The sequence below is a fragment of the Equus caballus genome, chromosome 12, assembly GCF_041296265.1.
Source record: "Equus caballus isolate H_3958 breed thoroughbred chromosome 12, TB-T2T, whole genome shotgun sequence".
NCBI lineage: Eukaryota > Metazoa > Chordata > Mammalia > Perissodactyla > Equidae > Equus > Equus caballus.
The window spans coordinates 3,495,633-3,520,948 of NC_091695.1; the positions used below are offsets into that span (position 1 = coordinate 3,495,633).

At 40.6% G+C, this 25,316-nt stretch overlaps 2 long non-coding RNA genes across 3 annotated transcripts in view; both read left to right on the plus strand.

Annotated features, from left to right (window-relative positions):
* Window positions 1-25,316, plus strand: part of LOC111775887 (uncharacterized) — a 136,531-nt gene that overhangs the window by 34,176 nt on the left and 77,039 nt on the right. The gene's annotated exons all lie outside the window — the stretch shown is intronic.
* On the plus strand, window positions 29-10,553 carry LOC138916565 (uncharacterized). Its single transcript, XR_011423839.1, has 4 exons — window positions 29-169; window positions 485-598; window positions 6,485-6,547; window positions 7,570-10,553. It is a non-coding gene; the product is annotated as an uncharacterized lncRNA (long non-coding RNA).

A 25,316-nucleotide genomic window follows, 5' to 3' on the forward strand; every position in this document is an offset into this window, starting at 1 on the left:
CTGTCTATCTCTCGGTTGTTCTCTGCAGGAATGCCTGCCTCCACTCTGCAGCAGCCACCTCTGGTTGCCTGAAATATGCAAACCAGCAAGTGACAAATGCCTTTTAGAAAGGTACAATTGCATTCAAATGGAAAATGGAGGAAGTTGATCAAAGAAGAAAGAAAGAAAGGTATTAAAAATTAATCATCCCAGGGCCCGTAAAGCCAGCTGTAAACCCTTAGCAATAAAAAATTAAATGAAGAAGAAGTTAATGTTTTAAGCAGAGATTTAAATTTTCCAGGGGAGAATTCGATAGCTGCAGCGGATTGGGGAGCTGGTGAGATTTACAGGGGAAGCCCGAGTGTCTCATCCCACCAGAGGCTGCAGAACGTGTAAAACAGCCATCAAATAGAATATCATTTATATTATTTAGTATCATGGTTCAAAACCTTGGCTGTAAAAGGAACTGGCACTTTTGACCTACTAAGAATATTGTTCTATTCAGAACAGATTAAAGTGGTGAAACGTGGAGGAATGCTAAAAAAACACATCACTGCTGAGAGAAGCCCAGAGGAAATATTAGAGAAAGATATAATATCAGGGACTTGTAGGACTCCAGGTAATAATATTTATGCGTCTGTCTTTCTAGTTCAAATACCAAAGCCTAAGCCTGAACTGGGGGCTACGTGTTTATTGACAGGTCGTCTCTGGGTGGGCTTCATGAATGGCCAGGTCTTTGGACCCAAAAGAAAAGTTGAATGAGATTTATTACAGTTTCTGAACAAAGTTGGCACATATTTTAGGGTTTTCCTGACAAACTTAAAAATTGGGCCCGGAATGATATTGGTATAAAGACATTATAACTTAGTGGTTAAGAGAACGGGCTTTGGCAGCAAAGAGATGCCTGCTTGAATCTTGGCTGTGCCACTAGCCGGAAGACCTTGGGGGCGTGGCTTCTCTTTGAGCCTTCCTTTCCTCATTTCTAAAATGGGGCTGGAAATCATGGTATTCATGTCCCAGGGTGGTGGTTATGAGGATTAATTGAGACATTAGATTAATATCTAATTAGATTAGATCTAATATCTAGCAATTAGCGTAGGTCTATGTATATAGTAAACCCTCAATAAATGGCAGCTTCTTACTCTATTCTTTTGCCAGACAATCGCAGGTGGTCAGATAGATGTGTGGGGAATGGTTGGAAGACAGCCCGATGGCTTATCAAACCACAGCCTTGGAATTCCAGTTTAGTGCTGCCTTTTGGTGTGTAGGTATTCTGGTCTCTTCCTGTAGATCCCCAGAGATTTTAGAGGTCTTTTCATGGTATCCTTGGTTCTCTGTTGCCCACTCTACAGGATTTCTTGGTCTGGGGTAGCACGTTAGTACCTCCTGACTTGTCTCTTTAGATTCTGGCCAGCCTTATTGGGCGAAATATTCATAATCTGAGACAGGGTCTTCTCCCAGCTCAACTTCCTTGGGTTTACTGGGCAGAAATATATTATTAATGCTTAGCAAACCCCAGGAGGGAATGTTCCAGCTGTTGAGAGGAGTTAACACTTATTCAGCTAATTTTTAAAGCTCGTTAAAGTTTATAGCCCTCTTGTTTGTATACTGATGCTGTTTCTGTGCTGCACTGTCCATCTTCAGTGACAGGAAGCAGCAGGAATGTTGAAGGATGTGGACTTTCAGATTATTACTATGTCAAGTGAAAATAATAAAAATAATCCTTTGCAATTATTATGGTTCTTTTATTGCCAGCGTTCTCTCAAATGAATTAAGGCCAATTGTTTTCCTCTAGGAAGCTGGCTCTTTGCACATTTGTGAGACTTACCCTGTGACTATGTTCTTCCTTCAGTCTTCCTGACTTTAACGTTACAGTCATTCAGTCGATCACCCAAACCAGAACCCTCAGTGTCATTCTACACTCCTGCAAACAAGTGTTCAGAAAATCCTATCAAGTCTATTTCCTGAAATACATGGATTGATCCTCCCTTACCGCTACCACTGCCTTGGTTCAGATTGTTGACATCTCGTGATACACTTTAACAGCCTCCATACTGATCTCTCTTACTTCAGTCTTGACCCCCTTCTAACCAGTAATATCCAAGATATTTAGAATCTTCTTTCTAAAAGGCAAATACGATTGTATCACTTGTTTGCTCAAAAACCATTCGTGAGTCCAATTTGGTACCTGTCTATTTATTTGGCATGCTTCCTTCTCCCTTCCCTCTCTCTCTTAATTGGCCTATGCCGGATTCATACAGAATTACCTGCAGGTCTCCAGTAGTTCATGCTTTTTCATGCCTCATTCCCTCTGCCTGACAAATGCCCCTTCCGGTTGATCCTCTATTGAGAACTGATGGAGATAGCTCATATGACACTTTCTCCAGGACCCATTTAGTGACTTTATTCCTATCCTTCCACCTTTCCCCTCATCATCGCCCAGTCATTCTGTGTTCTCAAAGCAATGAATATGTCCTGAGATTACAGCACTTATGGACTGCACTGTGCTGATTATAAGCTTATTTATCCCACTATGCTATACTCCTTGAGCATAGGAGTGGTGTCTCATTATGTCTGTTGCTAGGCACTTAGACGTTGCATGTAGCAGATGCTAAAAGATACCTCGTTGAATAATCGGATGGATGGATGGATAAGTGAGGGGTACCCCTGTTTTTTCCCCTCTGTGTTTCTTTTCTTTCATATTCTGACCCCTTGCTGCTTTGTGCTCTCTGGAATCCTCCACCACAATCTCAGACCTGGGCCTGTTTTCAAAAGCAGCCACCTCATCTTTCACGATGACTTTTTCCTCTCCCTTTTCTTAAAGTCCCCTTTTTCTCTGTACTGATTTTAATAGCTGTTAAGAGCGAAACATTTGAATTTAAACTATATTATTCTAAGTTGTGAATGATTCACCACCCCTACATTTTCTATTTTTAAAAGCAATTTTTATTTCTACTTGTAGTTTCAAAAAGAAGGCATAAATTACTAGGTGAGATTTCAACAAAGACATTAGACCAGAGGATATAGTTTTGCTCTTTCAAATTACTCCTGTTTTTTTTTTGGAGGAAGATTAGCCCTGAGCTAACTATTGCCAGTCCTCCTCTTTTTTGATAAGGAAGACTGGCCCTGAGCTAACATCCGTGCCCATCCCCTACACTTTATATGTGGAATGCCTACCACAGCATGGCTTGATGAGTGGTGCCAAGTCTGCACCTGGGATCTGAACCATCGAACCCCAGGCCGCTGAGAAGCAGAACGTGTGAACTTAACCGCTGTGCCACCGGGCCGGCCCCTCAAATTACTCCCTTACTTTGAGTAGTAGGCCAGCCTCATTTCACAAAAGAAGAGCTTCCCTTTTCTAAAATCAAGAGACAATATTGTTATTAGAACAACAATAACTACCCTTTCATGAGTGTTTGCAGTTGATCAGGCACTATGCTAAATCCTTTATACGCATAATCTCATTTAGTCCTCAGAATAGCCCTGAAAGATAGTTCTCACTTTTCCCATTTTGTAGTTGAGGAAACACAGACACGGAGAAGTCAAATGACTTGCTCAAGTCACACAGTTAGCAGGTGAAGAAACCGTGATTTGAACCAGTGCCTTCAGATGTCAACTCAACATATGCCCACGCTCAGCCATGGTGCCAGGTGAGTAGGGTGACTTTTCAGAGAAACAGATTCAAAGAGCAAACGCAGCAACAGGAAGTGGGGACTCAAGGAGGAGATGGGGACAATCTGTCAATTCAAATGGAATAATAATAAAAGTGACCAACGTGATTAAGGTTTCCAGTACACCAGGGACTCTGTTCAACACCTTCCATACTTTATATATATTCAATCTTCAGAAAAACTCTTTAAGTAAAAATAAAGAGGAGAAAATTGAACACAAAAAATTAAACTCAGAAAGTGAATTACCCAGGTTGTTCAGTTAATAAGTAATAAAGAGGGGATTTAATAAGAGTTTCAACGATGAATGCTCTTATTTTATCAATTGAATTAAAAAAAAACCCTGAGGGTCAGTGTACTGTTCATTTTAATAAGGGTCCTGATATGTATATATTTTGTCTCTGTTACAAGAGCCGTCATACTTAGAAGTCTGCAGTTTCAAGGGCCTTTCTACTTTGAGTTGTATAGTCTACATTTCTATTCCCCTGATCTTTCAGAAGGTGTTTCTATTTCTTTTTAGAAGAGAAATTCCAAGTGCTGATGCAATAAATTGCCAGTAAGTAAGGCACTGGGACCTGTTGATGTGCATTTGTTCCGCTTCTCTAAACACCCCCTTTATTGGTCTTGATGGACGGCTAATTCCTCGCAGGCTCCATTACTTCTCACTTGTACAAATGTCTCTTCTTTCTTTTCAGGGCTGCGATAGCTTTAAGGAATGGGGTCGATATTTCAAAGGCATAATTAATTGAGCATGCCTCCTCCTTCATTAGGAAGCTCATTTTCTCTTGAGCCTCTCTCTTTCTCAGTGTGTCTGCAAAGCCCTTCTTCATTCTCCCTTAATTCCTTTTGTGAGCACTAGTTCATGTTTCTTTTTCTTTGAGTTTCTGATGCTGTTCTCATTTTTAAATATACTTTAACCTCACAAATGGCATGAATTCTTTCACAATTTTTATTCTATCTTCCGTGGCAATTTATTTTTCTTGCAGGGACCCGTGGGTCAAACTCACTGTGGTTCCAGCTGCCTAGCCTGGTGGGAATGCCCACAGGGCAAGCTGTGGACAAGGGGCATTGGGTGGGACAGCAATATCTATGATTAGCACAGGGGAAAAGCGATCAGCTGGCAAGTTGAATAGCTTACTTTTAAAAACTTTTTAATCAGGGCAAAATACACATAAGATTTACCATTTCAACCATTTTAACTGTACAGCTTAGTAGCCTTAAGTACATTAACATTATTGTATAGATAATCTCCAGAACTCTTCATTGAAACTGAAAATCTGCAACCATTAAACAACAACCTCCTATTCCCCCCTTCCCCGGTTCCTGGAAACCACCATTCTACTTTCTGACTCTGTGAATTTGACGACTCTAGGTACCTCATGTAAGTGGAACCATACAGTCTTTGTCCTTTTGTGACTGGCTTATTTAACTTATCACAACTTCCTAAAGGTTCATCAATGTTGTGGCATGGTCAGAATTTCCCTCCCTTTTAGGACTGAATGATATTCCGTTGCATATGTGTATGATATTTTGTTCATCCTTTCATCCATTGATGAACACTTGGATTGCTTCCATCTTTTGGCGATTGTCAATAATGCTGCTGTGAACATGAGTGCACACATATCTTTTTGAGACCCTACTTTAAATTCTTTTGGGTATATATGCAGAAGTGAAATTGCTGGATCATATGGTAGTTCTAATTTTAACTTTTTAGAGAATCTCCGTACTATTTACTGTAGTGGCTGCACCATTTTACATTCCCACCAATGCACAAGAGTTTGGATTTCTCCGAATCCTCACTAGCACTTGTCATTTTGTCTTTTTGATAGTAGCCATCCTAATGGATGTGTGAGGTTGAATAGCTAACTTTTATGGAGTTTGAGAGAAATTCAAGTTAGTCTGTTAGAAGACTTTCCCTCTAAGGTATCAGTCTGAGGGAGGAAGATGATACACGACAGCAAGCAGCAGTTCTTGGCATTGTGGGAAAACTGGTCTTGGATCGAGGGATTTTGATACAATATTAAGGAGATGAATTCAGGACTCAGTGCTGAAAGAAGGTGCTGAGAAACCTGTGAAAGGATCAGTGTCACCCGCCTGGGCTTCAGCAGAGAGGCTGCCACAGGTGATTCTCACAGACACTGGGGTTGCTTTCACCTTCAGTTTCAAATTGTCAAAAAACTGGGTCCAATTAAAATGTTAGCTTGTTAGGAGCTGAGTTGAGTTTCCTGAGCCAAGGGGAAGTTTTCCCCTGATGCAGAAAGGAGGGTCAATCCAGTGTTGGTTCCATATATGAAAAGCAAATTCAGTGCTTCCCTGTTCTCTGGGTGCCACTGACCTACAGATGTGCGGGAAAAGTAGAATAAGGGAAATTTGTTCAGAAGAACTGTATCCCAATCAGAAAAGAAAGGCTGAGAAGACTGATTGTTATGATGGCACAGGAAAGACCACACTGGATCAAAGTAAATGGCTAGCCAGTTCCTTGCTGCGTCTTTCTTAAATGCATGACTCAAGGTTACTCGCAATGTTCCAGCTTGTTAAGGAGGAACTGAGCAGAGAATAGAGTGTGGCGATTTAATTTTCCTGGCGGGGATGATTTGTAGATCTTTGTATGTCTTTTATCGTCACCTCTTGGCAGAGCTAGCCCCCTCAAAGAAGCAGAAAAGCTAATAAATGCCCATTTAAGGCCATCTGGTCGTTTTCTAGGTGATTGACATGTGTTAGTTCTCTTAATTTGATCTTCAAAACAACTCCACCAGGGGTGTCTTATTATATCTATTCTGTAGATGAGGAATCAGAGACTCAGAACAAGTTCAATAAGTTTCTCAAAAAATTCACAGGTTACTGGTGAAACCAGGATTTGGTCTGAGTGTTATCTTATGCCGAAGCCAGTGTCCTTTCCAGTAAGTACCACTCCTAAATGATGCAGCTTTGGATATGCACTATAAATGCACAGTGGGTCACATACCCTCCTCCTCACTACGACCTTGACCTTGACCTTCACTCTAGAATACCTGATCATTGCCTGAAACTCTCCTGTCCTTGCAGCTATGGCAGCATTTTAATAGAATGACCTTCACTAACATCATAGAAACAGCCTCTGAGTTACTATCTCTTATGTTGATTATTAAACCGCCCTTCCCTGAATCCTTGGAGAAACAGCCTCATTAAAACCAACCTGAAGATTAATAACTTATTACTCTTACTACATAGTTACCCGTTTTAAGCCTCATAACAACCTCCAGGGCCAGACACCATTATTATCCACATTTTGTACATGAGGCAGTAGAGACAGAGGTTAAGAAACTTGCCCAAGGTCACTCCACCTAGTGGTGGAGTCAGGAACAGAGGCAGGAATGCCACTCACAGATATTTTGAGCCTCACATTTCCATCTCTGCCCAATAAAGAGCCTCATCACAGTTTTACCTTAAAGGAATAGTTGAGGGGATCTTGATTCAGTAATCCCTTCACTTGATCCCCAATTTGTAGATGCCACAACTGCAGATAAGAGCAGTCACATGGAAATGGAGAAGTGGAGGTGGGATTTAAATCTGGGCTTAACTGTCCTTAGACCACTTCACGCTGCCCCGGGTAGGAGACCTTGGATCTGAAGGGTATCCACTCAATGCCTTTTAAAATGCATTACTTACTTCTTTCTCCCATTAGCGTGGGAAATCTCTGTGCAGGGTCTAAATGCTGGTCTTTGGCTCAGACATTCTCCCTGCTCCCTCCATGATAACTCTTGGCTATGGAGGAGAAAATAAACCTGGGGACAAGAATGTGTATGGGTTTTATATATGGTAACCTGTGACAATATTTAGTAGATATGAACAGGCTTTTGAGTCAGATCTGGGTTTGAATTCAGCTTTCCCGTTCAACCTCTCTAAGCCCGAGTTTCCTCATTTGTGAATGTCTGTCTCATAGTCCCGCTGTGAAGACTGCATAATGTACACAAAGTGCTTTGCATGGCGTCTGATGTGGAGAAGGGCTCAGTGCACCGCGGCTGTAACGAGAATACGCTTTCCCTGGTTTTGGCTGAGAAGTATGATTTCCATGGAGCAGGAGACGCTGCACAGCAGGACTAAGTTGCATTTAATTCATGCCATGAAGTTTGCCTTCTTCGGCTAGAGTGTTTGTAAAGCCACAAGGGGGCTGTGAATACTCACGGACTTATCTGGAATATCATCGACTCGTCCAAAATGTGTTTCTTTCCTTTGCCTTTTTAATTCTCTTCCCCTTCTTTCCTTTCCTTCTCTCCCAGTCAAAGGATGCAGAGTTTTAACTCTCAGCTCAAAAAAACCAAACATGAAGTGGGAGAGAAAAGCATTTAACTAGAGTGTCAAATCAGTGGAAAAGAACAATAAAGAGATATGATATTCTTCTTTGCTTTCCTGAATGATACTTTAAGAGATATCTCTTTATAAAATTTCAAAAACCTGAACCTGGAAATAGACCTAAGCAACCGCACGCCAGAATCCCACCATCTTAATGTGTTTTAGCCAACCCTCTTCCAATCTTTCCCCATATGCCTTTTTTTGAAACGTAGATGCAAAATGGAAGATAGATATCTTTGTACGTTTTCTTGTAGCATGTTGCTAAATTAAAAATAGATATACCAAAGCCATGAAAAGACATGGAGTAAGCTTAAATGAAGATTGCCAAGTGAAAGAAGCCAGTCTGAAAAGGCTTCATGCCGTATGATTCCAATTATATGGCGCTCTGGCAAACGCAAAACTATGCAGACAGTCAAATCACAGGAATTTTTTCTTTCACAGGATCGTGGACACAGACGTTTGTGACATTTGTGATCCGTAGTTGCCAGGGGCTTGAGGGCGGGGAGGGAGGGATGAATAATTGGGGCACATGGGATTTTTAGGGCAGTGAAATTATTCTGTATCATACTCTAATGAAGACATTATACATTTGTCAAAACTCACAGAACTGTACGATGTTAAGAATGAACCCTAATGTAAACTATGCACTTTATTTAACGATAATAATGTATCAATATTGGTTCATCAGCTGTAACAAATGTGTAACACTAATGCAGATGTTAATTACAGGGAAACCGTTGAGGAAAGATGGTTTATGGGAATTTTCTGTACCTTCTGCTCGAGATTTTGTAAACCTGAAACTGCTCTAAAAGCAAAGACTATAAAAAAAGGATATATTAGAATTTAAAATTTTGAACATCTGTTGTGCCCTTCAAAATAGTCTCCTCAGATGTTATGTGCATGTTTTAAAGATACTGTCTTTGCTAAAAACATGTTGTAAGTCCTTGCTGAAAAATTTCTACAGAGATTTGGTGGGTGAGCAAGATGGAGATAGCATTTGTAAATTACATTTGTATAATCATTGAAAGATTGGCAGGAAATGGAACATTTTCTCACGTGACTCGTAAATTGAATTTGAAGATCTTTCCTCTAGAGGCAAGTGTTGAGCAAACGCATCCTGGTGGGAATATGTGTGTGGCCTCGCAGGAGAGCTCTTGGAAAAAGAACGTGCTTGTTCGGATCATGAGGTCTTGCACGAGAGAAAAAAATGAAAGCACTATATTTCTGGCTCAAGTTTTTTCTTTCACAGGATCATGGACATAGACATTTGTGACGTTTGACTATCAAGTCATGGTGCACAGACATTTGACTACATCCTAGTTCTATCACTTGCCAGCTGTAGAATCTTGGGCAAGTCTGAATCCTAGTTTGTTTCTCCTTAAAATGGGGGATATTATCTTGGAAAGTTTGTGTGAGAATTAATAGAGAAAATGCAAACTCTATGCCTGGAACATGCTACTCAACACTGCTCAGTCATGGGAAAAATTATTACCAATTTTAATATTGTTTTTATTAAAAGAGCATCTGATTTTAGTGTTCTCTCCTGCAGCTAGTGTTAAAAACCTAGAGTTAAATTTATAAAAAGAGCCCTACTTTGCAGCAGAAAAATGTGCATGTCAATAAGATATTACCTGACACGTTAATACTTAGTATTTTTTAACCTATTTTTTTTGTAACAGCTAAGTTACCAAATTAATGACTTACTTTAAAAAAATCTGAGTTTATGTAAGGTTATCTCTATAATAATGTCACTTTCACTTACTACCATTCTGATATACTTTCTTTTGTGGGAGAGGAACTTCTCATATGTTGCAGCCGGTACATTGAGAACTGCCATAACCTGCAGCTTGTCTTACCAATGCTGAGATCTGTAACCTGGTGCAGCCACAGATGTGTTATGGGAATGTCTTTTGTCAGCTGTTTCATACCAAAGGAAAAGACTGAGAATTGCAGTGTTGGCTTAGTCCACGTGCCAGCTTGTTATTCCTTTTACCCTTCAAAGGAAGACTCAGCTCCTGCTGTAATTCCTGGGGGCAGCAGTGGGAATCCAATTTGTTTTCCCAGAGAACATAATTTTGCCTTAACATACACATCTTCAAGCAAATGCTAAGACATCGAAGAGAACTGATGAAGTATCCTGCTAATTGCTGAAACCCTTGGTTGGTATTTCAGGAATAAATAGAAAAAAATACCCAAATAAAACTTAGGAGAGGATTGAAATTAATTTTAATAACAATATAATGCCAATTCCAAGCCTGGCTTACAACTCAGCATCGAGTTAATTTAATTCCTCAAACCCCATTGCTCCAACAAAATGTTGTTTAAATCAATTCATTCTTTCATTAGGCTGTCTAAGAGTACCGTGGAGTGATGAGAAATTACTGAGATGACATTCATGTTTCAAAAGCCCCTCAGTTTCAGTTCATTTTCCATCCCGACATGGGACTAATGTTCTGCATTTGCATGCTGAAATAGTATTTTTAATTGTAAAAGTGGTGTTGTTAAATTACCTTCAGATGAGTTTATTTTAAACGGTTCATTAAAGTTTTTGAAATCGTTCCTTGCATGATTGCATCTCCTCTCCGCTTTGATGTATTACATCTCTCACGGAAAATGCTGGCGCCCAGAGGAAAACCTTTTCTTGCAAGACTCACATCTCACAATCTGGCTGGTTTCGAAGCGAGAGCAGCAAAGGCCTCACTCTATTGCAGAGTGGCCGAGGGCATCGTCTCTGGCACCTCCGCCGAGAGGCTTGGGTGAGGGGTGACGGCAGGTGACTGTGTTTGGTAATAATGAAAGGTCAAAGCCACGGAGGTTTCAAAAGGCCTGTGTCAGCTCCGAAGATGAGAAGCAGCTCCCTCTGGAGAGCCAGTTTGGTTCTGCGATTTAAATACATCTCACAGATTTTGTGCGTTTGCTTTCATTTTAAATTTTCTCCCCTCATACCACCCTTCACTTCATTATTTCTCCTCTCTGGGTGTTGTCTAGAACAGTGGCCCTCAACCTTTCTTATCTGAAGCCTCAACAATCACTTTTTCAAAGAGGAAGGATTCTTTTAGAAACAAATAGCATGATTTTTCTGGGATTGTCATTTATATGTTATGAGAATTCCTTTCTCATATTATTCACTTATAGTAGGTTGAGAGGAATACAAAGTTGTATATTTACTCATGTATAGCAGTTTTAGGGAAGATACAAAATTGCAATATATTGATGGAGTAAATTTGATTGTCATTCCTTCGTTATTGTTATGAAACCCTAATTTCCCATCCAGGCCCACTACCTTCTCCAGTGTTAGGACCGCCTGTCAAACACCACTGAGCAAGAAGGTTTTCCCCAGTGAGGGAGACAACGTGAGAGAAAGTGAAGACAGCCAGCTCCAGCTACGTTACCCGCTGTAGAATATAATGTCAGCACTTGGCAGCTCGTTGATCAGTGGATGGTCTTGAGACTATCTCTTACCATCCTTGCTTGTCAAATAAAATCCAAACTCTACTTAATGACCCCAACCACCCTAACCTTGAGAAGGAGCAGCATTTCCGTTTCTATTTGGACAGAATTCCAGCTTTCTCCTCGTAACATCTGTTATTGAAAATGCTATCTTTCTGGTGACGTTTAAGGCACCATATTACTATTCTGCATTAACAATTTGTCTTAAAATTTTTTGAGCAATGGTAATAGTGTGATAGTCAATGCGTTTGCCAGAGCCAATGTCAAGAATAGAACTCATTTCCTCAAGTTAGCCACTGATTCTTCAACCTTGCCCTTTAATTTTTGGCCTACGTTAGCTTTTCCTGGAACTTGCAGCACTCACAGTGCATCAGCAGGTGTTTCTTGAGCACCTACTATGTGCAAGGCACTGTAATAGGAACCGTGGGGAATACAGAATAGTAAAAATGGAGAGTAAATGAAAGCTAATAACCATTTTCTCCATGTTAATTACTGTGCTATGTATTTTCACATGCATTATCTTATGGTAGCCATGCAGAATAGATATGATCCTTCTCATTTTATAGGTAAGGAAGCTGTAGGTTCTCATTTTAGCCCTCAAAGGATTTACAATCCAATGGGGAAATAAAGTACATATGCATGATAGAGTAAAAATATAAAGCACTACATAATGAATATCAAATGAGTATGTCCAACATAACTACCGCCATTGTTGAAGAGAGAGGTCATTAATTTGGTTTGGGCTAATTAGGAAAGTCTCTGATCCCACGGCAGGGTAGGGATGGGAAGTCATTCATCCTCTAGGCGTTTTTGGAGTGTTCACTATGGTACTTTTCTGTGAATTCATAGTCTGAGGATGGGGCTGGTATACAAACAGGAACATCAAGGAGGGAGTGGCTATGTGATATTGTATGGGTTTTATATGAAAGGGGAAGTTTAATAAATAAGCGTTGGACATTGCCCTTTGAGCCTCAGGACTTGTTTGGGTAGTTTTCACATCTTTCTTCACTTCTGCTAGTACTTTTTTCATGTCACAGAATTCACTAAGACATAGAAGAGCTTACACTTTTGGTGTTTCTCCTTCCATAAGCTCTTGGCTTTACTGATATTTTATAGAAATAAACTACTTCATTTTCCAGGATTCAGGGCAGTTGATTTTACAAATTTCTTCTTTTTTTTTTGAGGAAGATTAGCCCTCAGCTCACTACTGCCAGTCCTCCTCTTTTTGCTGAGGAAGCCTGGCCCTGAGCTAACATCTGTGCCCATCTTCCTCTACTTTATATGTGGTACGCCTACCACAGCATGGCATGGCAAGTGGTGCCATGTCTGCACCCGGGATCTGAGCCAGCGAACCCTGGGCCACCGAGAAGCGGAACGTGCGAACTTAACCGCTGTGCCACCGGGCCGGCCCAATTTTACAAATTTCAACATGGCTAATAACATCAATATAATCAAAGTTTCAAATTCACTTCCATGTCAATTCTCCTGCCTATTTCTTCATGTGGATAGTTTTAGAATTAACGAAAACAGTACATGCTAAAAATGGACTGATTTTTAAGTTTTTACATAGAAGCTGAATTTCTTCAGCTGTTGGAGGGTGAGAACTTGGATGTTTAGTTCACACTATAGTGTGAAAGGGTTCCATTGCTTTGTTAGAAGTGAGGTCTTCTACTGAAACTATCCATTGAAATGACACAATAACTCAGCTCTGGGTTACAGACAGTCCAATATTTTGTTGTTGACCAGGGAGTATGTCAAGGAAAATCTTATCTGTTTCCTATGACATCAGAGGTTAGGAATTTTCTCTGAATATTTCCAGGTTCCTTAAAAACTTGTTGGCAGTTTACCAAATAGAAGTTTGGCCACCTCCCTTAAGAACCTATATTTTTTCACCTGTATATCCTGGAATGACCCCTTAGCACTGTATTATGAGCTAGAAACCTAGATTATGGATTTGCCTGCCACTTACTAACTCTGTGGCTGTGGGTTATTGCAGGAAGTCTCAAGGCCTCAGTGTCTTCATTAGCAAGGTAAGGTAATACCATCCACCCTGTTTGCCTCTTAGGGTGGCTGTGAGGATCAAAGGAATTCATATCTACCTGAAAATTCTCAAGTATTTTTAAACTATAAAATATTTTTATTACATATCAATCTCCACCGACTTGAGCTGTGTTTTCATGTATTCTTCTTTGGGGACCCTTCCTCCAATAAAAAGAACCAGATCTCCTTGGAGAAATGGCTGATTCTAGGACTGGAGTAGGAAATATACAGGATCAACCTGGACCATCTTGTAGTGCTAGAAAGTAAAGAAGTGCTCAAAGAAAGAAACAGACAAAAACAATCCCACATGATGGATTATGTCAATGAGACACAGGAGCCGATGAAAGAGCGCCCAATGGCCAAAGCTGGAACAATTTGATTCACAAAGTAAACATACTAGGATCAGATTATAACTCAAAGTATAAAATAAATATCCAAAAGTCCACACTGTTATAAATAAGTGGTTGAATAAATAAATAAATTGGGGAGAGAATAGACAAATTAGCTGTATAGAAGAATTCCGAATAATTTATATAGGTATTCTGCCATTAAGGAAATGGAGCATTAATTGCATCCTCCTGCAGTGTGTGGGCTGTGCATAGTGCCCTTCTTCCAAAGAGTACAGGGTGCAAAGGAGGAAAGAAGGAGGACCCTGACAAACAGTACCTCAAGCCAGGTAATAGAAGATAATATCATATGGATAGCATGTACCCTTAATAAGACGTGATGTGAATGGACTTCCTCCCAAAACGTATTAATCCACTCTGATCACGAGAAAAACCTTAGAAGAATCTCCATTGAGAGACACTCTATAAAATACCTGACTAGTACACCTCAAAACTGTCAAGGTCATCAAAAACAAGGAAAGTCTGAGCAATTCTCATAGCAAAGAGAAACCCAAGGACATGACAATTAAAGGTAATGTAGTTTCATACATGGGGTTCTGGAACAGAGAAAAGAGATTAAGGGGAAAAAATTGAAGAAATTTGAATAAAATATGTACTTTAAGTTGATGTTATCAGTATTTGTTCATTAGTTATGATAAATGTACCATACTGATATAGGATGTTAATAACATGGGAAACTGGGTATGGGTATATGAGAAATCTCTCACTATATTCGCTATAATTCTGTAAACCTAAAACAGTTCTAGATTAAAGAAAGATTCAAGGACTTTTTGGAAAGTGTTTAACATGTTTGCAAAGGGAAACTTTTGTTTTTTATTGAGTTAATGATAGGTTACAATCTTGTGAAGTTTCAGTTGTACATTAATGTTTGTCATTCGTGTTGTAGGTGCACCACTTCACCCTTTGTGCCCACCCCCCACCCCACCTTTCCCCTGGTAGCCACTAATCTGTTCTCTTTGCCCACATTTTTAAATTCCTCGTATGAGTGGAGTCATACAGAGATTATCCTTCTCTATCTGGCTTATTTCACTTAACATAATTCCCTCAAGGTCCATCCATGTTATTGCAAATGGAATGATTTTGTTCTCTTTTGCAGCTGAGTAGTATTCCATTGTATGTATATACCACATCTTCTTTATCCATTCATCTGTTGATGGGCACTTAGGTTTGCATAGGGAAACTTCTGCCATAATTAAAAGGGAGATTTCTTCCACTATAAATAAGTTGGTTTTCTTTCAAACCCAGTGAATTGTTTTCCATTCGGAAATATACATTTTAAATAGTGAATTATTACTAAAAATATGTTCAATAGAGCATAAGATAAAAATAAAATGACACACTGGTTTTCGTAAGGAATTAAATCTATTTGAGAAAGGAAAGAAGAAAAAGTGAATTATTATAAGGTAAATGCCTCTTTTAGTTCTGTAGAGCATTACCACTATTCTTAACTTAGATTTAACATTTATAAATAAAACAGATTTTGCCACATTAACAAAAAACAATATAAAAACTCTGTGTCCCTCCCTATGCTTTAGATCCTCACTCTATCTGAGACTTCCAAGATTTTTGAAGATTCCAGTGTCTTTTCTCTTTAGCCTTCATCTTTTAAAGAACAAAAGAATCCTACTCTCCTCAATTTTTACCTCCGTCGAAGCCCTATCATCTCTTTATTCATTGCTCAAATTAAAATCTGAAGTAAAACCAAAGACCAGTACCTTCAAAGCAATGGACACATACTGGATTTCAGGTCCTTTTCCCCTTATGCAATCTGGTTGCTTTGCACGGACCTCAGCTAACAATGATGTGGAAATGCGTTATGAATCTAGGATCCTCTCCCCGCACCAAATCTGCAGCACTGGAGACGCACTCAGCAGAGAGGGTTGTCGAGCACAGTGGTTACATCTTCTGGATTTCCTGCTGGCTTCCACAGACTTGCTGCCCTGAACCGAAGTATCCAGTATGAATTGATAAAGTAGTCCCAGGAGATCGGGGTCTCCCAGTCCCATAAGAGTTCAGTGCTACCTACTGATAAATTCAATTCACCATAGAAACTCACCAAGTACTTTGATGGCTTGGGAAGGGCAAGAAGAAGGTGAATTTGATATTTTTGTTATCAGTGAATTCTGAGATGCAGCAAGAGTGTCATGAAATTGAAAGCAGACACACTACTGATGTACTCAGTCATTCAACTGAAATTGGTCAGCGTAAGATGGGCCCAAAGTTCAATAGGATTTCTTGTCCTGGATCCTGACTTCAGGAGGGCCAAAACTGGAAATGGCTGAGCGCAGGGCTATATTGCAAAACACCAAAGCTGTCTAAAGTGGCTATTTTCTCACTTGACTTTAGCTATTGACTTCACAAAAGAAAGTGGCATTTTTCTTAGTGACATACATGTGGTTGGATGGAGAGCTTGCTTCTAACTCATCTGGAGAGAAATATTCAAATCCACTTTCACTCAACCAGGTTAATCCTGGGCTGAGTTTATATAGTGACAATTCATCAGTCTGTGCTGTTTTAAGCATAGTCCTCTGCAGGCTGGCCTGCATCTTAACACAGAGAGAATAGATGACTGCAGTTGCTATTCATAGTCCCCAGGCCACTGGAGAGAAATCACAGGTTGGTCTGAGCCAAGAAAGCATTCCATTGGGTCATGTTATTGCAGACAAGCCAGATGCAGGCTAACTTTGCATTCTTTTGATTACTCTAACAAGAGAAAATGTTTTACAGGTGGTTGTCCCTGGGTGGTCAATGATTATTCCTAGTTTGTATTGGTTATTTATCTAAACTTAGCTGCTTAGATAAATTTTCCTGAAATCTGCTGAAGGTTCCCAGCTTCTGACCTCCCTGCTGGGATTGCCCCTGGTAATTTAGACTGGTTTTGATGATCTTTGGAGAGAAAGATTCCACTTCTCTTTGTTAATCTTTTCCACCATTTCCTACCCAGTGAGGGGAGGGTTGGCATCTGCTGGAAGAGGAGTCAAGGCCACATCCAACATGGGCTGACCGAGATCAGAGTCTACTTCCAATCCAGAGTCTGGAGCCTGGAAAATAGTTTGTGGGGAGTGGAGGGGTGTGTTGAGTTATGAAAGAGTCACTGGGAATAGGATCTTTAGAACATGGACACTAAGAGGAAGACAGCCTGTGAAATGGTAAACGAACCAGAACAATAGAAAGCAAGGCTGGGCAAGGATCCAGCTGAATTCTAGTCAGAGAATGGAAGAGGGGATCCGTAGATGGTTCTGCCAACTAGCGGCAGCCATAGTTAGATTTGCAAGCTCTGGGTCAGGGCTCTTGACTGTACCACTTCTAATTCTGTGTGCATTGGTGGAAATTTTATTGTCTGCCAGATGTTATCTTAAATTCTCAGCCTTCAAAACAACTCTTTGAGTTTGTGCTGTTTATCCCCATTTTACAGAAAGGAAGACTGAAGCTCAGAAAATTTAGGTAATCTTTTCGAAGTCACACAGCTATAAAGTGGCTGAGCCAGGGTTCCAGGAAGAGAGTGGGAAGGAGGGGGGAAATTGCAATCATGAAATTGCAACTTAAAAGGGCAAAACTTTGGTGCCTCCCCTCCCTTTCCTTGGGACATAGCAGCAGAAACCTGTTCGGTTGAGGCCGTGTTAGAGGTTTCATTACATAGCCTTATAAATACTCCGTATGGCAGGCAGAATTTCAGTCCCTATGAACTCTACCCCCTGGTGTTACTCCCATGAGTACATCATGTTACATGGCACAAAGGACATTGTAAGTGTAATTAAGATTATAGTCAGCTGACCTTAAAATAGCAATTTATCTTGGACTACCCTGGTGAGCCAAGTGCAATCACCTGAGACCTTGAAGCAGCGCTCTTTCTCAGGATGGTGGTGGAAGGGCAAGTCAGACTTTTGAAATATGAAGACTTGATATGCTGTTGTTGCCTTGAACCTGAAAGGGCCCATGTGTCAAGATACTGTGAAGAACTGAATTCTGCCCAAAACCTGAATGAACCTGGAAATTAAGTCTTCCTTAGGGGCTTCACCTTAGTGGACACCTTGTTTTCGGTCTTGTGATGTCCTGGGCTGAGGACCCAGCTGAATTATGCTATGTCCAGACGTCTGACCCACAGGCCTCTGAGATGATAAGTAGGCATTATTTTAAGCCACTAAAGTCTGTGGTAATTTGTTAATGCAGCAACAGAAAACTGATATACTCAGCAAGGCTCCAAGGCTTGCACAACCTGGCCTTTGCCCATCTCTCCAGCTCCGTCTTACACTACCCTTCTCCTTTCCAGCAGCACTGACTGCAGCGTGTTGAATTGTGGTCTCCAAAAGATATGTCCACATCCTAGTCACCAGTACCTGTGAATGTGACCTTATTTGGAGAAAAGTTCTTTACAGATGTAATTAATGCTCTCAAGATGAGATCCTACTGCTTTAACCAGGTGGGCCCCCATCCAATGACAAGTGTCCTTATAAGAGACAGAAGAGGCGACCACGTGAAGATGGGAACAAGACTGGAGTTACACAGTCCTGAGCCAAGGAACGTCTGGAGCCTCTAGAAACAGTGACAGGCAAGGAAGGATTCTCCCCTCCAGCCTCCCAAGGGAGCATAGCCCTGCCAACACTCTGGTCCAGGACTTCTGGCTTCCAGAGCTGTAAGAGAATTTCCATTGTTTTAAGCCACTAACATTGTGGTAACTTGTTCTAACAGCCCTAGGAAACTAACACACTGACCTTTCATTTCTCACGAGTGTGGGAAGTCTTCCTTCCTCTGGGCTTCTCCCTGTTTCAGAATTGCGTGTCTCTCCTTATAGTTCTCTCAGTAACTCTATCCATTTGCCTGGCTAACTCCTTCTTGTCTTTAAGGGCTCAGTAGATGAAAGTTCCTTAGAAAGGCTGTTTCTGACCTCTCTCCTTCACCTCCTGCTAACAGCCAGGCTTCCTTGTTGTGTCCTCTCGTAGCAGCTTGTACAGTTCTGTACTTATTTGCATCATTAGTTGTTGCATGTTTTTTCTTTCCACTAGACTGTCTATTCCAGCAGGACAGTCCTCATTTCTGCATTGCTCACCCAGTACAGCATCTGTCACAGAGCAGATTTGCCGTAAATATTTCTTGAATGAACAAATGAATATTCCTTCTGTTTCATTCTCTGTTTGGGAATATCAAAGGGATCAATCCCTGGCAAAGGTCAATGGAAAAAATTTTTAAATGTTCCTCTTCCTGACACCCAACTTTAATGCCTTTTCCCAGAGTACCAACCTTCTATTAATGTTCAAATGAAAGAAATGAGCAATGCTGGGAACCTAAAACAGTAACTGTTGAAGATAAGAAGTGAATAGCTGGAATCAGAAATCCTGTTTTTAACCATCTCTTGAAATGTGTTTCAGATATTTCTAAAGAGCAGCAGCTGAGAGCAGGAGCATGCTGCCTATCTGATGCCCACATAATTTTTCACTTCTGAGTAGACAGCCTATGTGGTAAACATTGAGTTTTTTTCGTTTTATTTGTTTTCCCCTTTTGTTTAAGTAAAAGTAATTATGTTTGCATTAGATTAAGCACTGGCTTGTTTTGTGCAAAGCAATGGCGATTTTTTTTCTCTCCATCTTGTATTCACAATGTCACTCTGACAGCAGCACTGAGGAGCGAAGGCGTAGTCATATTGCAGACTTGAGGCTGTGTCCTGAGAGACATTTCTTGCCCTTTGCAGAATGAAATGGGAGCAGGGAGAAAGGGAAATTGAAAGGAAAGACTGAAATTAGCCCGGTTAACTTGGACTAGCAAAACCAACAATATTCTAAGAATGCTTTTGGTTTTGTTTCCCTGGGAAGTTTCATGAAGAGCCAAATTCTTTCAATAGTCACTTAACGCAGGAGAAAAATAATTAAATTGCTGGGGACCCCAGACACTCCTTTCTGCTTATCGTGTGTTTTGTGGCCAGTGGGCCTCCAGGGTTTCCCTCCGATGCATAAGTTCTCTCTCCTCTTCGATGAAATTTTCTCACTGCTGTAGATACTCTGCGGTAATTAGAGAAGCCTGGGGGGCTTTGCGGGTGGCTCTGTAAGAGGAGACGACTGGGGAGAGGTTAGGGCTCTGAATCTCCTTGTCTCCCTGAGTTTCTGAAGAGTGAGAAGAGTGACCTTCTGCATCAACAATGAGCAAGTGGCAGCCAGTTACCTCCCAAATCAGAACTCCACCGATAACTGCAGCATTCGTCAGAACCTCTCCCTCTCACTGTGGGAGGCACACATCTCCTTTTCCTCATGGGGCTTAGATGTCTTTGAGCTCCTGAGTGATGAGGTTTGTACAGGAAGCCTGCTTTGGCTCAAGACTTTATTTGAAACTCTCCAAAAATTTCCCTGCTACTCTCCCATTCCTTGTCATCTCTGTATCTGGGTGGCTGTGTGGGGACATGTGGAGATGGTAGAAACTTACAGAAGCTTGGGATAGAATTCAGGCGCTGCTGTTTAGTGGCTGTGGGGACACTGGCACATCACATTGCATCAGACTGCAGTTTTGTCTATTATGTGAATGGGATAATGTTCACTTTTGGGATCATTGAGAAGAACAAAGGTGAGATAACGGAGGAAGAATGTAAACAGTTACTGACACCTAATAATCTTTCAAAAAAGAAAATCTGCAAAACCGCGTCTTGGTGGGTTATGCCAGTAGCTAAGATAGCTTCACTATTTCCATTTACATAGGACTACAGTTTAATCATATGCTTTATCATATAACATATCATTTTATCCTCAGACTTGTCCTTTAAGGTAGGAACATAAACATGTTTTGTTTCTTTCTTGGTTATCTCAGAGTTTGATCTACCCCAGTGAGACCTATCTTATGTCACATAGTTTCCTGTTTCCTTATTTGCTTATTAATAGGGATTTTAATAAGAAGAGAAAGAACTCGGAACAAATCGTTTTGAACACCTATTATTGGCAGACAGCCTACAAAGGAGATCTTACTGGATCCTCACAATGACCCTGTGAGGAAGGGTTTGCTAACATCTCTGTATCGCAGATATGAAAATGAAAGCTGGGAAGGCTCAAGCCAAGGCGTCTGACACAAAAGCACTTGATCTTTTAATGAAACCAGCTCTCCCTATGTTTTGAGGGGTCAAAAGGTGAATTCTGAAAGTAGGACAGTGCATCCTTAATGTCTGTGAGTACTAGAAAATTATCCCTTTCCGTTCAGAAAAGAGACTTCCTGGAAGGCTCGAAGAACTCACCGTCTCTCCCCGGAAATGATTAGTTCTTACATCTTGAAGAGTGATGAAAAGGGTCCTACAGAGGACAATGAGTGTGAGGGCTCGTGTGTTGAATGGCGCATCTCCACTGGCTTTGGATTCTTCAGGGTAAAACACAGAGATGTGAGTTGTGAGTATTGTTCCCTGATCCCTGAGGAAAACCTCCAGTTTCCCTTCTTATATAACCTCAGAAGGCTCTTTGTTCAGTAAATTGTTGTGTCCCTTAGCCACACGCTACATTCGGAAACAAGGGGTTGGTATGCAGCGTTTGAGTAACGGGCTGAAGTGAGACCATTTCTCTTTGCTGACAGCATCCCATTAACCCCTCAAGCCCATACTCAGCCATTGTTCGGGGTGTATTCACACTCTTTCTGAGGGGGTAATTGCAAGACATTGAGTTATGAAGGGAATCTGGGTTCCCAAAAGCCACAGCAGATTGACATACTTGACAAGTATTGGTTCTAAAATTACCTTCTGTTCATATAATTCGACATAATTCAGTTAGGCCTTGAGTCTTTTCTTTCCCTCTCAATGTATAAAAAACTAAAACTCAATGTTGTCTCATAACATCCTGCTATTATTCTAATAATTTTTTTGATTACTTAGAAAAACCTTCTGTTAATTGCCATGCCGTGCTGATTCTCATTGTTTTTGTAGATTTATTTACTCTAAAGTTGGCTGGGGGAATGTAGCTAAGCCCAGTAGCTACAGCGCTGAGAGGACCTGTGATACTGTGGGATGGCTGTCGGGGATGATACCGAGCCGCACTCAGTAGTGCCTGTCTCTTACGCACTTAGAATCTAATTTACCAAATCAGTCATTCTTTGAAAGAAACCTAATGCTGTAGGACAGGGCCTGCAAGAGGCATGAGAGGTGGCACTTTGAATGATTCATTCACTTCTCCATCCACAGTCTGGCACATAGTATGTAGTCAATAAATATGCATTCAGTGAATGAATAAATGAGTGGTACAAAAGGCAGATGAGAGACAGTGTGGCATAAAAGAAAAATTACAGGCTTCAGAGTAAAGAGGAGAATTCTAGCTTCACTATTTTATAATTTGAGGTTAGTCATTGATTCTGTTTTCTCCTGTGTAAAATGGACATCAGCATTTCCTTCTTTGCTTGTGATGATTAGATGAGAAAATGTTTGAAAAGAACCCAGAATGAGTAAATGTGTATGTATGTCTATATGTACATATACATGTATTTATTTCCTCCCTTCTTCTAAAAAAGATTTGAGGTGACATACAAAAATATCCAGTCTACAGGGCTGGCCCCATGGCTGAGTGGTGAAGTTTGCACACTCTGTTTCTGTGGCCCAGGGTGTCGCAGGTTTGGATCCTGCGCGCAGACATGGCACCGCTCATCAGGGCGTGCTGAGGTAGCGTCCCACATGCCACAACCAGAAGGACCTACAACTAGAATATGCAACTATGTACTGGGGGGCTTTGGGGAGAAGAAAAAGAAAGAAAAAAAATATTAGCAACAGATGTTAGCTCAGGTGCCAATCTTAAAAAAAAAAATCCAAGTTACTAGGGTTACATATAAAAGTAGGGGAGAAAAATATTAGTGAAGGGAAATTAAACATGAGAAAAACTGAGGTGTAATCAAGGATGAATGTAGTGCATAAACTGCAGGGTATGTACCTTTCTACATGGTCTGGGAAGAACCACAAATTCGGGTCTGAGCTTTCTAGTGAATAAAGGAATGAAGTTAACGTGATAAGATACATAATTCACGTTGTTAGTCGAATAAAAGCACAACAACTTTTCGGAAGACTGTGCCGAGGTTTGCTGTGAGCTAGTCTCCATACAGACGTCACAGGGCCATTCCTCTCAGCGTGCGTCAGTGTGGAGGCCAGTGAAATGATGGCTTCATGTGGGAAGGAAGGCATAAAAACCCGCAATCTAAAACATCGATTTCCGACGGTAATATCTGTTCCTAGGAGAAATTTACTTGATCCATTTTTATCTCATTTTAGAAAGACTTTATGATAACAAGTCAAAGATACAAGAAATGACCAAATTGATGGTCAGTCAGAAAAGCTTGGCTGCAAGAGTTTATAAATAAGGAGATATATATATGTATACACACATATATATATATATATATATTTTTTTTTTTTTTGAGGAAGATTAGCCCTGAGCTAACTGCTGCCAATTCTCCTCTTTTTGCTGAGGAAGACTGGCCCTGAGCTACCATCTGTGCCCATCTTCCTCTACTTTATACGTGGGACGCCTACCACAGCATGGTGTGCCAAGCCGTGCCATGTCTGCACCCGGGATCCGAACTGGTGAACCCTGGGCTGCCGAAGCGGAATGTGCGCACTTAACCGCTGTGCCACTGGGCCGGCCCCTAAATAAGAATATTTTGAAGTGACATTTTAGGAGAAAAAAATTTTCTTCCTTGGCCTCAATTACAGCGATTATGATTTAAAGTTATTTTTAATAACTCACTTTTTATTTGCTATTTTTGTCATATATTTTACTTCTACGTAAGTTATAAATTCCACAAAATATCATTATCATTATCATTGCCTGGAACAGTCAATAATCTTCTATATTTCTCTATATTTACCTTTTCTGGTGCTGTTCATTCTTTCTTGGACTTCCATGCTTTCATCTGGAATTATTTTCCTTTAGCTTGAGGAAATTCTTTTAATAGTTCCTACAGTAAAAATCTATTTGAGTCAATCCTTTTGTCTGTCTGAGAATGTCTTTCTTTTGCCTTTATTTTTAAAGAATAATTTTACCAAGTATAGAATTCTAGTTTTAGCAGTGTTTTTTTCTTTTGGCACTCTTTTTAGAAGTCAGCTGTCATTTTAGCTGTTCCCCTGAAGAAAACGTTTCTTTGCCCTTCCCTGGCTGATTTTAAGGTTTTTCTCTTTATTTTCTTAGTTTTTTTTTTTTGAGGAAGATTAGCCCTGAGCTAACTACTGCCAATCCTCCTCTTTTTGCTGAGGAAGACTGGCCCTGAGCTAACATCCATGCCCATCTTCCTCTACTTTATATGTGGGACGCTTACCACAGCATGGCTTGCCGAGCAGTGCCATGTCCACACCCGGGATCTGAACCGGCGAACCCCGGGCCGCCAAAGTGGAATGTGTGCTTAACCACTGCACCAGTGGGCTCACCCCTATTTTCTTAGTTTTTAACAGTTAGACTCTTGGATGCACAGTTGTGATTTTCTTTGTGCTTATACTGGTTCAGTTTCACCAACCTTCTGCATCTGTGAGTTAATGTCTTTCATCAGATTTCAAAAATTCTTGGTCATTAATTTTCCAAATAGTGCTTCTGTCTTAATCTGTCCTATATTTCTAGGAATCTAACTACGTGTATGTTAAGTCTTTTACATGTATTTCATGTCTCTATGTTTTGTTCTGCTAAAAAATTTATTTGTTTTAGTCTTGTGCTTTAGTTTGGTTTGTTAATATTCTTTTACTGCGTCTCATCTAGCCTGTGCTAAATGCCTATATGTATTAATTACGATTCTCTAGAGAAAAAGAATAGAAATATCTATCTATATTTATCTATATATTTATATCTATCATCTATCTATCTTTCTATCTATATCTATCTATCTATCTATCTATCTATCTATCTATCTATCTATCTACCTATCTACCTACCTACCTATGGAGAGGGATTTATTATAAGGAATTGGCTCACACAGTTATGGAGGCTGCCAAGTTCTAAGATCTGTAGTTGGCGGGCTGGAGACCCAGGAAAGCTGGTGGTGTAGTTCCAGTCCAAGTGCTGGCAGACTTGATATCCAGGAAGAGCGATGCTTCAGTCTGAATCCAAAGGCAGAAAAAATATGATGTCCCAGCTCAAGGCAGTCAGGCAGGAGGCAGTTACCTCTTACTCACCCGAGGGTCAACCTTTTTGTTCTATTCAGGCCTCCAACTCATTGCGTTGCTCACACTAGGGAGGGCAGTCTGCTTTGCTGTCTACTGATTTGAATATTAATGTCATCCAGAAACACCCTCACAGATGCACCCGGAATAATGTTCGACCAAATATCTGGGCAGTCTGTGGCCCAGTCTAGTTGACAGCATCACACCCATCTAATGAGTTTTTAATTTCAGATATATTGCACAATAGGAGGAAGGGACAGGAAGAAAGATCCCAGTCTACATCCTCTGACGGATGTTTTAAGAGATGGGAATTTTCCCTTGTAAAACTGAGGAGCTTATTGAGGACATGTCCCTGAA